We start from the raw sequence: 15,496 nt of genomic DNA, 5'->3' as shown, positions 1-15,496 counted from the left end.
TGTTACTTGTCAGGTTAAGAGGGGACTCCACTCAGCAGCAGTGCAAACCATAAGGCTCAAACAGGCTCCACTCACACTGAACTTATTGAGCCTCAAGAGAGTAAAGATGTGTGATTTATAAAAGTCACTATGTTGGGGAATTTTTTTTTAGCTGAAACTAGATTAATGAATAATATTACTTTTTAACTAAGTTGAAATTACTGATATCAATTCCCTGACATACATATATAAAAACAAATTACTTAAGAAATTCTCTGTACAATAATCTTTCAGAGCCTAGGAAACCATAAAATCAAAAGTCACCCTAATAGTTTGGCAAAACTCTTTTGGAAGAGCCCCAGACCTAGAATTGGCACGTCAATGCCTTTCAGGGACTGTGACATTTACAGGATTGAGATACATGGAAGATTAAGTCAGATGGTAGACATGACAGAAGTCTGATGTTAGAGACAGTAGAAGGCTTACCTAAACAAGCCTTGGGAGCTATATTCCAAGTTTGCAAAATATCAGATTGGTTCAATATCTGGAAATTCAGACAGTGCAATTCATAACATTAATGGAAAAAGAAACAATCATGCAAATATCTCAATATATGACAATACAGAAAGAGAGGCAAAGATGGAGATAGAAATAGTGATAGAAATGAGAGATGGTAAAAGGTACATGTTCTGAAACATAACTTTTATGAAATCTGAGAGCAGAGTATATTTAAATTCTTTTGTTGGTCTTATACTTTTCTCTCCAAAATATTTCAACATAAATCATGCAATGCATTTAAAAAATATAAAAGCTAAATGCTGGCCATTTCTGTCTAAATTGTTCATGTGAAATGCATTCACATGATTCTGCAAGTCTTACTATTTATATCTGACCTGGCTACACCATCATCTTCATATAGTCAGGTTTTAAATGATTCATTGCATACAAAATTAGCACTATTTCCATATGCATATACATATATATGAATATATATATATACATATATATAATTATGATTTTTAGACATCACTGAACTTCTGTGTGATTGCAATTAGTTTCTTCCACATCACATTATTGTTTTCATGATTGCTTCACTATAGTTCAGGGAAATAAGAGGAGAAAACCAAACATATCTCCTGGCTGCTGACTCCTGCTCTCAATCTTGTACAAAAGGTCCACAGCAGAGAGTCCTTGTCACTATCTCTGCATGTGTGGATCAGGGCTTCCTTCTTTTATCACTGATTCTTGTGGTATTTCTGGACCCAACTTTTCCTTAGAAGTCATGTTACTTTTTTTCACTAATTCCACATCTGCTTCAACCCCTGCTCATACAAGAAACAGTGGGAAAATAGAAATTAGTCTGAGGAAATAGCATCCAAGTAACATAGATATAAAGAAATAGAAAATTCAAATAGCAGATACCAATTAAAGATAATAGTTCTGTCTTTTAAATTTTCATGCAAAAGAAACTCCAGATTCAGATGTCTTCACTACAGAATTCTTTAAAACACTTAATAAAAAAAGTACTACCAATCATACCAATACTTGTCAACATAACTGGAAAAGGACAAAACCTACTAAAAAAATCAAATTTTAACAAGGACATTACAAGATAAGGAATACATTTTCTTAACATAGCAATAAAATCTTAAATATTGTGTTTTCAACCAAGCCCTAAGAGCTACATTCCAAGGGAAAAAAATTATGTGAACATCTCAATAGATTAAAACAAATCATGAGAAAGTCAGTATCTGTTTGTCGATTTTTAAATAGATAAAAACTGTACATATTAATGGGGTGCATTTTGATATGTTAATAGAGACATACGGCATGCAATAATCAAATCAGGGTCATTATAATTCCTTATACTCTGTCGTTTATATTTGGAGCCTTCAAATGTCTCTCTTCTAGATCTTCATATAATATATAACAGTATAAACTGAACTATAACCACTTCACTGCTCTATTGAAAGCTAGGGTTTATTCCTTCTGGTTGCAAGTACCCTTTATCTATGCTACCTCCATTTGACCTCTTTCTTTCCACCTCCTTCTCAGCCCCTAGAAATCACTATTCTACATTAAGATAGATTCCTTTTTTCTTTAAACTTCTACACGTGCGAGAACATGCAGTATATGTCTTTCTGGATCTGGCTTATTTCACTTAACCTAATGTTTCCCCTTTCTATCCATTTCATTGGAAATGACAATTTTATTGATGGCTGAATAATCTTCCATCATGTTTGTATGTAAACCATATTTTCTAATCCACTTGTCTTTCAATGGGTCTCTAGGTTGATTATCTATCTTAGCTATTGTGAATAATGCTGCAATAAACTCGGGAAAGCAGATATCTCTTTGGTATGCTGACCTCATTTCCTTTGGACACATACCCAGCAATGAGGTAGTTGGATTTTTTGATAGATCTATTTTCAGTTATTTGAAGAACCTATTTTCAGTTGTTTTATTCTCTATAAAAGCTGAAATAATTTATATTCCATGGATATATAAGAGTTCCCTTCTCTCAGCATCCTCACCAGTATTTTTTTGGTTGCTTTTTTGTTGGTTTCTTTGTTTTTGTTTTTGTTGTTTGGTCTTTTTGTTTTGTTTTGTTTTAGTTTTTGTTTTAATAGTTGTCACTATGGCTGGAATACAATGATATCATTGTCGTTTTAATTTTCAGATGGCCAATGATGGTGAAAATCTTTACATGTATTTGTTGTTCATTTATTTCTCTTTTTTAGCAATGTCTATTTGGATCATTTGCCCGTTTTGACTTTGATTTTTTTTAAGTTTTTTTTTTTATTCCTTATATAGTCTAGATGTTAATCCTTGACAGATAAATAATTTCCAAATATTTTCCCCCATTTTGTAGGATTCTTCATTTTGTTGGTTGTTTCCTTTCAGGGGCAGAACTTTCTTAGTTTGATGTAATTTCAGTTACCTATTCTTGTTTCTCTTTATTATTTGGGGCTGATTTGCAATTTTTTTTTTAAAATCAGTAAAATAACACTAGACAACAACTTCCTCACTTCATTAAGTGACTTCAGTATAAAATCTATAGCTTATATTTCACACTTATGTTAAGGATCAAGGATGTTCTTAGTCAAGAACAAGACAAACATGACCACTAATACAACTCTCATTCAATTTTGTACCAAAAGTCCTAGTCAATGAAAACATAAATAAATGCAAAGATCAATACATAGCACAAATATTATGATATGAAATACAGACATGACGGTATTAAAAATTATATTATGTATGTGTTAAGATAGGTAGTCCTGGTTCAAAAATAAGCACTTAGACCAAGTGAAAGAAGAAAAAATTTATAAGCAGATTCAGACATATGTAGCAATCATATTTATCAATGCAGTGTTGAAGATGAAAATATTGATTCAGCAACAATTAAAGTTAGATTATTTTGATAAACATAGAAAAAATTAATCTTGACTAATAACTATATCAAGATAGATACAAGAATGTATTTGTTAATGTGAAGTAGGGGATGATTTCTTATAGAGGATATAAACAGTACTAGTAAAAGAATATATCATTAAATTGGAAGGATTTCTGTTTTTGAGATACTGAAAAAGACACTAGTGGAGAGAATATATAGCTAGAATATATATCTTAAAAAGGTTTGTAGCAAAAATAAATAAATACATCTACAAATCATTGGAGAACAAAATAAAACACAGTTTCAAAATGGCCAGAAACTTGCCCAAGGATTTTATCACAAATGAAAACAAACTACAGTCAACCTCTTTAAAATAAGGAAATGCAAATTATAGCCACAAAGAAGCACTATTGCAAACCCATTAGAATCGCAAATGTTAGAAACTAAAAATACCAAGAAATTTTGTGAAGTATCAGAGCCTAGATCTGCCATACATTACTTTTGGGAACATCATTGTTATCATCCCAGTGGAAACTGTATGTCAAACACCTAAAAATGTAAGTACACACCCACTGAAACTCAGAAATTCACCTTAAAGAAGTTTTCACTTTGTGAAGTTCAGTTTTCTTCTTCCTTCCATGTAAACATTAATTCACAATCGTAAATTCTAACACTGCCTTTTGAGAAATTGAACCTATTTTCAGAAAACAAGTCAACATGTATGGTGTGTGGAAAAAGGACTGTATGCTTTATGTCATACCTGGTAATTTTTTTATTTGTTCTAATTGTTATTCATGACAGTAGAATGCATTTTGACACATCATATATAAATGGAGTACAACTTCTCATTCCTCTGGTTGTACATGATGTAGAATTACAGCATATGACTACAGTCATGTAGTCATATATGCACATAGGGTAATAATGTCCCATTTGTTCTACTATCCTTCCTACCCCCATACCTCCTCCCCCTCTTCTCTCCTCTGTCTAATCCAAGTACCTCTATTCTTCCCTAGCCCCACCCCCTTATAGTGAATTAGCATCCACATATAAGAGAAAACACTGGGCCTTTTGTTCTTTGAGATTGGCTTATTTTGCTTAGCATGATAGTCTCCAGCTCCATCCATTTAATGGCAAATGCCATAATTTCATTCTTCATTAAGGCTGAGTAATAAATATTCCATTGTGTATTTAATACATTATTTCGACTAAATAATTGTAGACAAAATGGACAATAAAAACAGTCAAATAGCTGGATGCAGTGGCACAGGACTGCATCACAGCAGCTCTGGAGGCTGAGTGAGACAGGAGGATCGCAAGCTCAAGGACAGCCTCAGCAATTCAGCAAAGCAAGCCCTAAGCAACTTAGTGAAACTCTGTCTCAAAATGAAAAAAGAATAAAAAGAATCAGGTATGTGGCAGAGTGATAAATTGTCCTGGGTTAAATTATCAGTAACTTCCTCCCCCACCAAACGAAAGAAAATAGGAAAATAAAAGGTCTATAAAAATACAAGATTTGGTAGAGATTCTTCTGCTTAAAACCAAAGTGATTTTGATAATGAGGGTGTCACTTTGTCTGGTGAAGCAGAGACTCAAGAGGATATTCAGTGCTTCCAATGTCCTCAAAATCACAATCAAGTCCTTCTCCCTGGTGGAAGCTTGCTTACAACTCACCTCTGGAGATGTAATACTTGAGTTCCAATTCTTCTTGCTACTTGGGAGGAGGAACAGAATGATAAACAGAGAATGGACCCTAAATTACTCACACAGAGTAATTGTTTTTCAAAATTGAGGGGAAATGCCTTATAGAATCATGTCCTTTAAATTCAGAATGCTTGATATAATAATTAAGTAATTTTACTTTTCATCCTATTGAACTTCCACATCTGACACCATGTGCTACTACAGCAACTACTACAAAGGCCTGAGCTGTGGCTATGGTGGACTGGGCTATGGCTGTAGTGACCTGGGCTATGGTTGTGGCTATGGCTGGGGCAGATATGGATATGGCTGCTGTCACCCATCTTGCTATGTCAGATACTGGTCCCATGGATTCTTCTGAGAAACTTCTGGAACCACTTAGCCAGTAGAATTCTTCCTCTTATACTTCATCACTATCTTTCCAAGATACCTCTAATAAATTAACTTATTTCCCTTTCCGGAGGGTAAAACTATTATCTTAGACTATTTCAACCTTCCCATTGAACATTTCCGATTCAGCTTGCTTCAACCTGAACGACCAAAGTCACATAGAACACCTCCCCATGCATAAAAATGTTCATATTTGATATTGCTGTTTTACCACTTATTTAGCCTACAAGCTTATATTCGAAAAAAAATTGTTTCTTTTTCAATAAATTTTGTCTTTCATTGCAAAATCATTTGTGCTTATTATATTCATTATTTTCCCTCATTTGTTTTTGCATGATGGAGTGAGCACAGTTCGCTTAAGAACTCATGGACTAAACCAGGATCTTTATAGAAGAACATTGCAACATCTAAATAGTCTGGATGGTCAGAGATCACATCAAATTGTACTGTGCACCCAATTTAGAGAAAACGCTCCACTCAGCAGCAATGTAAACTGCGGGGCAGTTTGTTCAACTGTTTCTATCCCTTTAAGAAGAGTCACCATATATGATCTATATAGATCACTATTTGGTCAGAACACCTTCAAGTAAAACTGTAGTACTGAACAAAATGAGTCTTAGAACATTTTAACAGTATTATTATCAATTCACACTTGCACATACAGAGAACAAACCAGTGAGGGATGCTCTGTGCATACCCCCTATGAGCAAGGATTCACTCAACTTCATTTATTTCACTCTCCATGTTTCCTCACCAACATGTCCTCCTCCCTCTACCTGACTCCATGCTGAGCAAAACTAACACATGAAGTGCTATATTGGCCCCAAATATTTTTTTTTTACTTATACAGAATGCATTTTGATTCACTGTACACAAATGAGGTACATCTTTTCATTTCTGTGGCTGTAAACGATGTAGATTCACACCATTCGTGTAATCATACATGTCTGTCTCATTCAACCCCAAAGAAAATTTTAAGCAGAGCCTTTTCCAACTCCTGGTTTAGACTTTCCATGAACACAAATTTCTTTCCATTGGCGCCTATGTTCTTATCCAAAGGAGAGGAGTATGAAAAGTAGTCTCAAGGCTTCTGTTGCTGTTGAAAAATAATCTGCATCAGCCAGATGTGATGGCACATGCCAGTGATCCCAGAAACTCCAGAGGATGAGACAGGAGGCTCATAAGTTTGAGGTCAGCCTCAGTTTAGCAACTTAGCAAGACCCTCAGCAATTTAATGAGACTGCCTTAAAATTAAAAAAAAATAAAAATAAAAAATAGCTGGTGATATAGTTTATTGATATGGGGTACAATTTCCAGTACCAATATATATATTTACTTTAAGTCCAGACAATCTGAAGACAAGAGTAACTTCAAAGAATGATGCATAATTGTGTTTGGAGGAGCCACAATCCTACAATTGTTATGTTAAAACATACCTCTGTAATACTGCATTATGGACAGTGGTATTTATAGCATTGTGATATAGGCACATGTAAGTCAGGTGGTAAAGATGGTAGAAGGAAAAAGCAACAGAGAGAGAGTGACAGGGAGCTAAAGATAGGAAGCAGAGCAAAGTTTAAAATGTAGACGTACTGAAAAGTTAACACTGAGGAACATGAGTTACAAAAACAGAAAACCATTATACTGGCCTTGGATTTTTCTCTTTGCAAAATTTCAACATAAGGTATACAAACATTTTTTAAAGAAAAAAGCCCAGTCTAATGTCTGTTCACCAGTTTTTTCTAAACTGCTCATAAAATAAATGCTTTCATGTGATTCTATGTCTCTCCTATTATATGTATCTGACTGGCTACAGTATTATTACAGTAATATCCTCGAGTATTAAGATTTTAAATAATCTGTTGTCTACTAAAGCAGAACTATTTCCATATGCACACTGGAAGTTTCCTGGTGACCCTGCTCCTGTGTGATTGTACTTTGTTCCTTCCAGATCACATTCTTCTGATTGTTTCTCTACAATTCAAGGAAAAGGACAGGAAAAAATCCGCCATGCCTCATGGTTGCTGACTCAGTCGACGTTGTGCAAATGTTCTCCAGAAACTACTGTAACCACCCTTTCTGTGCACCTAGTCCACAGCTTTCCTCCTACATCCCCGAGTCTTCTACTTGTTGTTCTAGTTTTAAATTTCCCTCGGAATCACAACGCTTTCTGTTCCAACTTATTCCAGATTCCCTTTCCCTTCTCCTCACACAAAGAACAGAAAATGAAATTTCATCCAAAGTAATATCTTTTTAGTAACGATAAGCCATAGGAAATCTGAATGTCCTGATATCTGTTCAAGAAAATAAATCTGTCTTTAAGTTTTTCACATAAAGGGAGCTCCAAATATAGATGCCATCACTAAGAAATTTCTGAAGTCACTAGAGAAAACAGCACTCCTAGTCATAAAAATGCAATTGCACAGAAAGGGGAAATGACAAAACTAATGAGAAAATGAAAACCTAGCAGGAACATTTCAAAAAAGGAAAGGTATTTTGTGAATACAGCTATAAACATCTGAAATAATACACTGTCAATCTAAATCTCCTTAACAATACTCCAAGATTGCGAAATCCCAGATTGGTTTAACATCTTCAAACTAAGTCAGTCCAGCTTACTATATTAACAAAAAGAAAAGAGTTGCGTGACCATTTCAGTAGAGTAAGATAAAATATAATATTTAATAGTTATTCATGAATTTTTAAATATCAGCAAAGAAGGACTGGGAAGTAACTTCCTCAGTTTGATAAATGGCATCTGCATAAACTCTACAACTTCTATATCATAGTAATGCTAAAATACAAGACAATTACCCCTTGAGGTCAGAAACAAGTTAAGTATGACTATTATCACAACATTCATTTAACTTTGTACCACAGGTCTTAGCTAGTGAAATTATGAACTAATAATTAATTAATCAAATAAAAGGAAACCAGAAAAGAAAATACAGACTTTCCATTACTAACAAATCCCATATCATGGAAAAGACAGGTGTTTCTTTTTCGTGAATAAGCACATAACCAACAGGAAGAAGAGGGATTCTGTATTCAAGTTCAAGTATATAGGGAAGCCAGCTTATACTACTAAAATAATGACTGCAAAAGAGAAGAAGAAAAGATTGACCATATAGTAAATACTGCTAGATGCACTTGATAACCATATAAAGAAGTAAATTTGCACTTGGCATCTTGCACCAAGATAGATAATAAGCAGTATTAGATTAATTTGAAAAACACATAAAGAAAATACATTTTGACACATCTTGCACCAAAATACAAGATGTTTTTACTAATGAAAGTAAATGATAATTTCTTAAATAAGATATAAAGAGCCATGCCCATAAAAATCTGATAAATAGGATTTCCTTAAAATTTACCAGTTCTAATTTTTCCCAGAGTTTAAAACTTGAAAAAAGGGTAAGGCTATTTATAATATATGTAATTTTTTTAAAAAAGATTCATACCAAAATTAAATAAAAATACCTACACAGCATTAGAGAAAGATACAGAACACAATTGAAAGTGGACAAAAACTTCAACAATCATTTCACAGCAAACAGAAACAGAAGGTGGCCAGTCTCATTAGAGCAAGAAAATGCAAATTATAATAACAATGAAACAGCACTACATACCCATCAGAATAGCTAAAATTATAGACTGAAAATACCAAGAAATTTTGAGAAGGCTCTAACCTTAACCTTGCAAGTCTTCCTGGGGGGCACATGATTGACACAAGTCCTGTAGAAACTATGTCAGCACCTAAGAATGCTTACAATGAATGCACCCCAAACTCAGAAATTCCAGTCTAAAGGAATGATCATTTGGTTCAACCCCATTTTCTTACCCCTTTCTGATACTCACAAATCGACATATGTAAACATTAAATTCTTAGCTGCCTCTTGAGATATTAAAGTTATTTTTGGGAAACAGCAAAGACAACCAACTAATAAGATCTTGGAGAAACTACTGTATGCCTTATGCCACATCAAGTAATCAGGACATAACATTTTAAATAATAAATATGAGTTAACATGACAAAATAAGAAAAAAATGACTTTAAAACACATGACTTGAAGGAGGTTATTTTGATTTAAAAAAAAAAAAAGAGTAAGCTTGGTAATAGACCTTCACTTTCTGAGGGAAGCAAAGACTCAGTGGGACTTCCCATGCTTCAAATATTTTTTGAAATCTCTTTCAAGTTTGTCTTGCTGGAATTTCATGAAGGAAGTTCTTCTGAAAGTCACATGGGAAAATTTAGTTCAGAGACTTGGAAATCTGGTACTATTTGGTATAAAGAAGAAAATCATAAACTAATAATCAACCTGAAATTTATCAGAGTATTTGCTTTTTTAAATGGAAGAAAAATGATTTTACTTTATTGAATCACATGATTTAGCTTTGGGACACTGGATATAATAGCAAAACAACAAAGAATATTCCTAAGTAAACCAAAGACTCAACAAATTCTTCTAGTGGATATTATGCTACATTATGGAGCAAGCAATGCTTGTGGCTTGCCCTACCTACTTCTGAGTATGTATAAAAGGCTCCATGGATGGGGGAGAAGACATTTCAGCCAATTTTCCATTCCTCTGCTGAAATCCCACTCCTAACACCATGTGCTCCTACAGCAACTACTATGGAAACCTGGGGTGGGTATGGATATGGCTGCTTCTGTCCATCTTGCTGTGGCAGATACTGGTCCTATGGATTCTACTGAGAGTCTTCTGGACCCACTCAGCCAGTCAAACTCTTCCTCCTACATTTTCTGAATATTCTTCCAGTCTTCCTCTTAAAAGTAATTTGTTTCCTAATAGTGAGTCATTTATCCTGATTATCAGTTTAAATACTTCAATTTTAGCAAGCATCAATTTGATGGACATAAGTCCAATACTTCACAATTCACAATAATGATTATGTTTGGTATTGTATTACTTCACATTAGTGGTAGCGTAACAGGATCTGAATAATTGATGTGAATAACTTTTGTGTCTTTTTCAATAAACTTTTCAGCCATTGCAAAATAATTTCATTCATATTAATTTTCCCTGTCATTTATATGTATGGTTATATTATGTAGTATATTTCACTTGAGAGTAATTGAATGAAACTGGCATCTTCACATAAATACATGTACACATTTAGAGCATCTGGATGGTCAGATGATGAAGTCATGTAAAATGGTCCTGTGGCTCACATAACGGGGAGGTGCATTCAGCAGAAGTGTAAAATCCAAGGCTCAGATACATCTGTCCTTCAATTCAGTCTTTCCAACACTGTAGGAAAAGTGAGAATATGATGGATATAGATCACTCTATTTGACCAATACTCCTTCAGTTAAAATTACATTAATGAACATAATTACTTTTAGTTATCAATTAAGCAGTGTACATACATAAATAGAAGGCTTGAGGGATGCTCCGCACGGATCTCTTTACAGCCAGACTTTACACAGTGCAACCTCCCCTCGCACCCCTCATCTTACCTACCAAGAATCTTGCTCCCTCCACCTCCATAAATGGCAAATTACATATAAAATATTTCCTTTGATCTTGAAGAAAATGTTAAGCAGGGCTTCCTCTAACTGCTGGATTAGATTTCCATGAGTTCAAATGTATTTCTACCTGCACAATGAACCTCTGTTTTCTCCTGGATCACAGGAAGATGAAAAGTGGTTCCTTGCCCTCTGCTGCTGTTGGGATACATCTGCAGCAAGCCCAGGGTATCTGGAAGTTGAAGATTACCCCCAGTGGGTGAGGCAGTATCATGTTTAGAGTAGCCTCTGTACTATATCTTGGTTGTCAAATTTCCACCTGTGACATTACAGGATTGGGATACATGGAGGTATAAGTCACATATGTTAATTAGAAAGAAGAGGCAAGAAGGGATCCATAGAGAGATAGGATAGAAATAGACACAAAGATGAGGACCAGAAGTAAAATGAAATTGTAGAAGTACTGAAATGTTAAACTGGATGAAGCCAGTGAAAAAGGCATGCGTATTCTTTTTTACTGGTCTTAAAGTTTACTCTTTGACATATTTTAACACAAATTATGCAAATATTTAAAATATGAAAGCAAATGTCTGATCTCAAGCTCTGTCTGTACTTCTCATAGAAAACACTTTCATGTGAGACTCTGAGTCTCCCTTATTGCCTGATCTGCCTGATCTCATCCTTATATACTAAGGTTATAAACACTCTATTGCCTAAAAGCAGCACTAGTTGCATGTATACATACCCTTGGCAGTTTCCCGGTGACACTGTAGTCCTGTGTGTTTAGTTTTCCTTCCTCATCACATTCTTCTGATTGCTCCTTTAAAGTTCAAGGAAAAAGAGGAGAAAGTCTCCATGCCTCCTGGTTGCTGATTCAGCACCTGGGTCTGTTGGTATTGCACAAAAAGTTTCCAGAAAAGAATCCTTATCACCATTTCTGCATATCTGGATCAGAACTTTTCTTCTACAACTGGTCCTTATATTTGTGATTCCAGTTTCCAATTTTTTTTTGAGTTCACAACTCTTCTTTTCACTGATTTTGGATCTTCTCTCCTGAATCATATAAGGAACATCAGGAAATCTGAATCTCAGTTGAGGAAATATTATTTATGTCACAAAGACAAGAAGAAAAAGGAAGTCCAAATACTCTGATGCCAATTAATGAAAATAAATCTATATTGAAAATATTAATGCAAATAAATTCTTTACTTATAATAAAATATTATCCATCATAAAAATACTCTTCCACAGAATAGGAAAAGGGCATAACTTACTAAGAAAATAAAAATCTAACAAGGACCTTATATGAAAGGGAATAGGTCCTGTGAACATACCTCCAAATACCTGAAACAGTATATTATCAAACTGACTCTCAAGAGTTCTATTCCAAGATTGAAAAGTTCCAGATTGGTTTAACACCTTCAAAGTCAGTCAATAAAATTAATCACATTAATGAAAAAAGAATGAACGTTATATGAATATCTCAGTAGATTAAGATAATGAATGATAAAATTGAACATCCATTCATGAATTTTAAAATATCTCAGTGAAGTATGACTAGAAAATAACTTCTTCAATTTGATAAATGGCATCCACACAAACTCTACAGTTTGTGTGTCATACATAGTTCTGAAGTATGGAATAATTTCCCCCGGGTTCAGGAATAAGACAATCTTCATAATCTTCATTTAACTGAGCCCATCTCTAAGTCACTGAAATAAATCACTGAAAGAAAACTGGAGGGAAAAAATGTAGACTTCACATTACTAACTAATGGCATAATCATGTGTTGGTTCTACCTGAAGAATAAGCACATAGACCAAAGGAAAGCAGAGGGGGTTCAATAAACAGACTCAAACTTATAGGGTAACCATATTTATTACTAAGATATTACTGCAGAACAGAAGATAGAAGGACTGACTTCACAATTAGTAATGGTAGCTTAATTTAATAACCATGTAAATAAAATAAATCTTGACATACCTTTCACCAAAATAAGATGCAAGAATATCTTTATTAATTTAAAATTAAGTGATAATTTCTGAAACAAGATATAAAGAGCACTGGTCAGAAAAGGAAAATATAACAAATTAGACTTCATCAAAATTAAAAATTCTTATTTTTAAATTTTTATAATTGACACACCAAAATTATATGTTTATGGAGAACCACATCATGTTTTATAATTATGCAATGTATGATGTACGGATGAAAGTAATGCCATCTAATTTTCAAAAATTTATCATTTACTTGTGATGAAATCCTTCAAAATCCTTTCTCTCAGATATTATTGAAATATATACAATATTAGTAACTATATGGAGCAGCAGAAATTATTTCTCCTAAGTGTAACATAATACTCATTATTAAGAGAGTGAACAGTCACTGAAAAGGTGTAGATATCTCAAATATATATTGAGACAAGCATTTTGAAAAATAAATAAATAAAAAATACTTCCACAACCTTAGAGAAACAAAATGCGATTTTAAATGACCAAAAATTTGCAGAAGCATTTTATATCAATAACAAAAGGTAAACAAACTCATTAGAGTCGCAATGAAATAGCACTGCAAACCCACCAAAATGGCTAAAATTAAAGACTATGAATACTAAAAAATTTTGAGCACACTCAGACTGGACCTTGCTAACATTCCAGGGATAATAGGATTGTCACAAACTTAGTGGAAGCAGTATGTCGGCACCTAAAAATGCTAAAACTGAATGCACTCCAAAACTCAGAAATTCCACTCTGATCATTTGGTCTTGTCCAGTTTTCTCATACCTTTCAGGTCTTTACAAATTCACTTATGTAAACTCTAAATTCTCACACCACTTTTTGAGAAAAAGAAGTTATTTTTGGAAAGCAGATAATCCAACACACTAAATGTTAGAGAAAGTACTTGATGCCTGATGCCATATGAAGCCATCAGGACATATTGTTTCAAATAATAAGTATGGGTTAACAAGACAAAAGAAAAAAGGTAGGGAAAGAAAAATCTCTAAACCCAGGACTTGATGATGGAGGTCACTGTGACACAAACAGGAAAACCTTAGTCATGAGGCTCATTCTGTTGTGTGAAGCAGACTCATGAGCCCTCCAGTGTTTCTAATATCCTTGAAGTCTCATTCTCACTGGTAGAATTTTGTCTGAAATCTTGTTTGTAAATTATATTAGGACATATAGTCACTTTGCTTACAGCCCTAGCCTTACTTGGAAATGAAAAATGAATGATCAACTAATAATCAACCCTAAACTAATCCCATAGGAAAAGAGATTCTCTTTTATAAAGAGAATTAAAACATTTTATTAAATCATGCCATTTAATTTGGGGACACTTGAGAGCAAAGCAATCCTAGTTATGAGGAACTTTCCTTTCCTAGGTAAATAAAAGATTCAGATAATTTTCTTACAAAATTTATGCTCATTTAAGACTCCAGCAATGCCTTGGTTTGCCTTAGTCACCTGACTGTGCATAAAAGGTCCCATGTCTGTGGATGATGACATTTAAACAAGAAGAATTCCTTAAACCGCAGCTTCATTCCCAACACCATGTGCTACCAAGGCAACCACTATGGTGGCCTGGACTGTGGCGATGGCTATGGATATGGCTAGGGTGGGTTCGGATATGACAGCTGCCACCCATCTTGCTGTGACAGATACTGATCCTTTGTATTCTACTGAGAAACTTCTGGAACCTCTCAGCCAGTAGAACTCTTTCTCCTACACTTCTGACTGTCCTTTCATTAATAATTCTCCTCATTAGTAATTTACTTCCCTTTCCAAGTAGTGAAGGTTCGATCCTAGACTGTTTCACCTTCTGATGGAATAATTCAGATTTGATTCCCTTCACCTTGATCAACCAAAGTCACATTTAATACCTCACCTTTCATGAAAATGTTTTTGATTGTTATTGTATTACTTCACTACTCATTGGAGCTTAACAACTTGGATGGGAAATGCACTTCTTTTTTATTATTTGATTTTTTTATTTGTTCTAATTTCAATAACTTTTTAATTTTAATGCAAAATGTTTACATTAATATTCATTACCCTCTCTCACATGTGTATGTTGGGCTATGTGTTTCATCTAAGTGTCCAGGAAAGAAACCAGCCCTTTTTGTTTTTTGCTACCAGGGGTTGAACCCAGGGGTGTTTAACCACAAAGCCACATCCCCAACCATTTATTATTTTTTTATTTTTTTATTTTGAGACCAGGTCTCATTAAGTTGCTTAGGGCCTCCCTAATTTGCTAAAGTTGGCTTTGAACTGCAATCCTCCTGCCTCATCCTCCAAATCCACTGGAATTACAGGCATGCACTATCCCACCTGGCCAAAACCATCATCTCTACAGAAATGCATGGACATGTCTATAGCATCTGGGTTGTCAGCTGGTGATGCCATGTCAAGAGTTACTGGTTGTCAGGTAGAAAGGGAAACTACTCAGCAGCACCATTACATGTGTCTGTCCCTCATTCAACCTTCCCATCCCTGAAGGGAAAAGAGAACATGTAATTTATACAGATCATTTTATTT

The sequence above is a fragment of the Sciurus vulgaris genome (assembly GCF_902686455.1).
Source record: "Sciurus vulgaris genome assembly, chromosome: 10".
NCBI classification, from domain to species: Eukaryota; Metazoa; Chordata; class Mammalia; order Rodentia; family Sciuridae; genus Sciurus; species Sciurus vulgaris.
Note: the sequence above shows the minus strand (reverse complement) of the source record.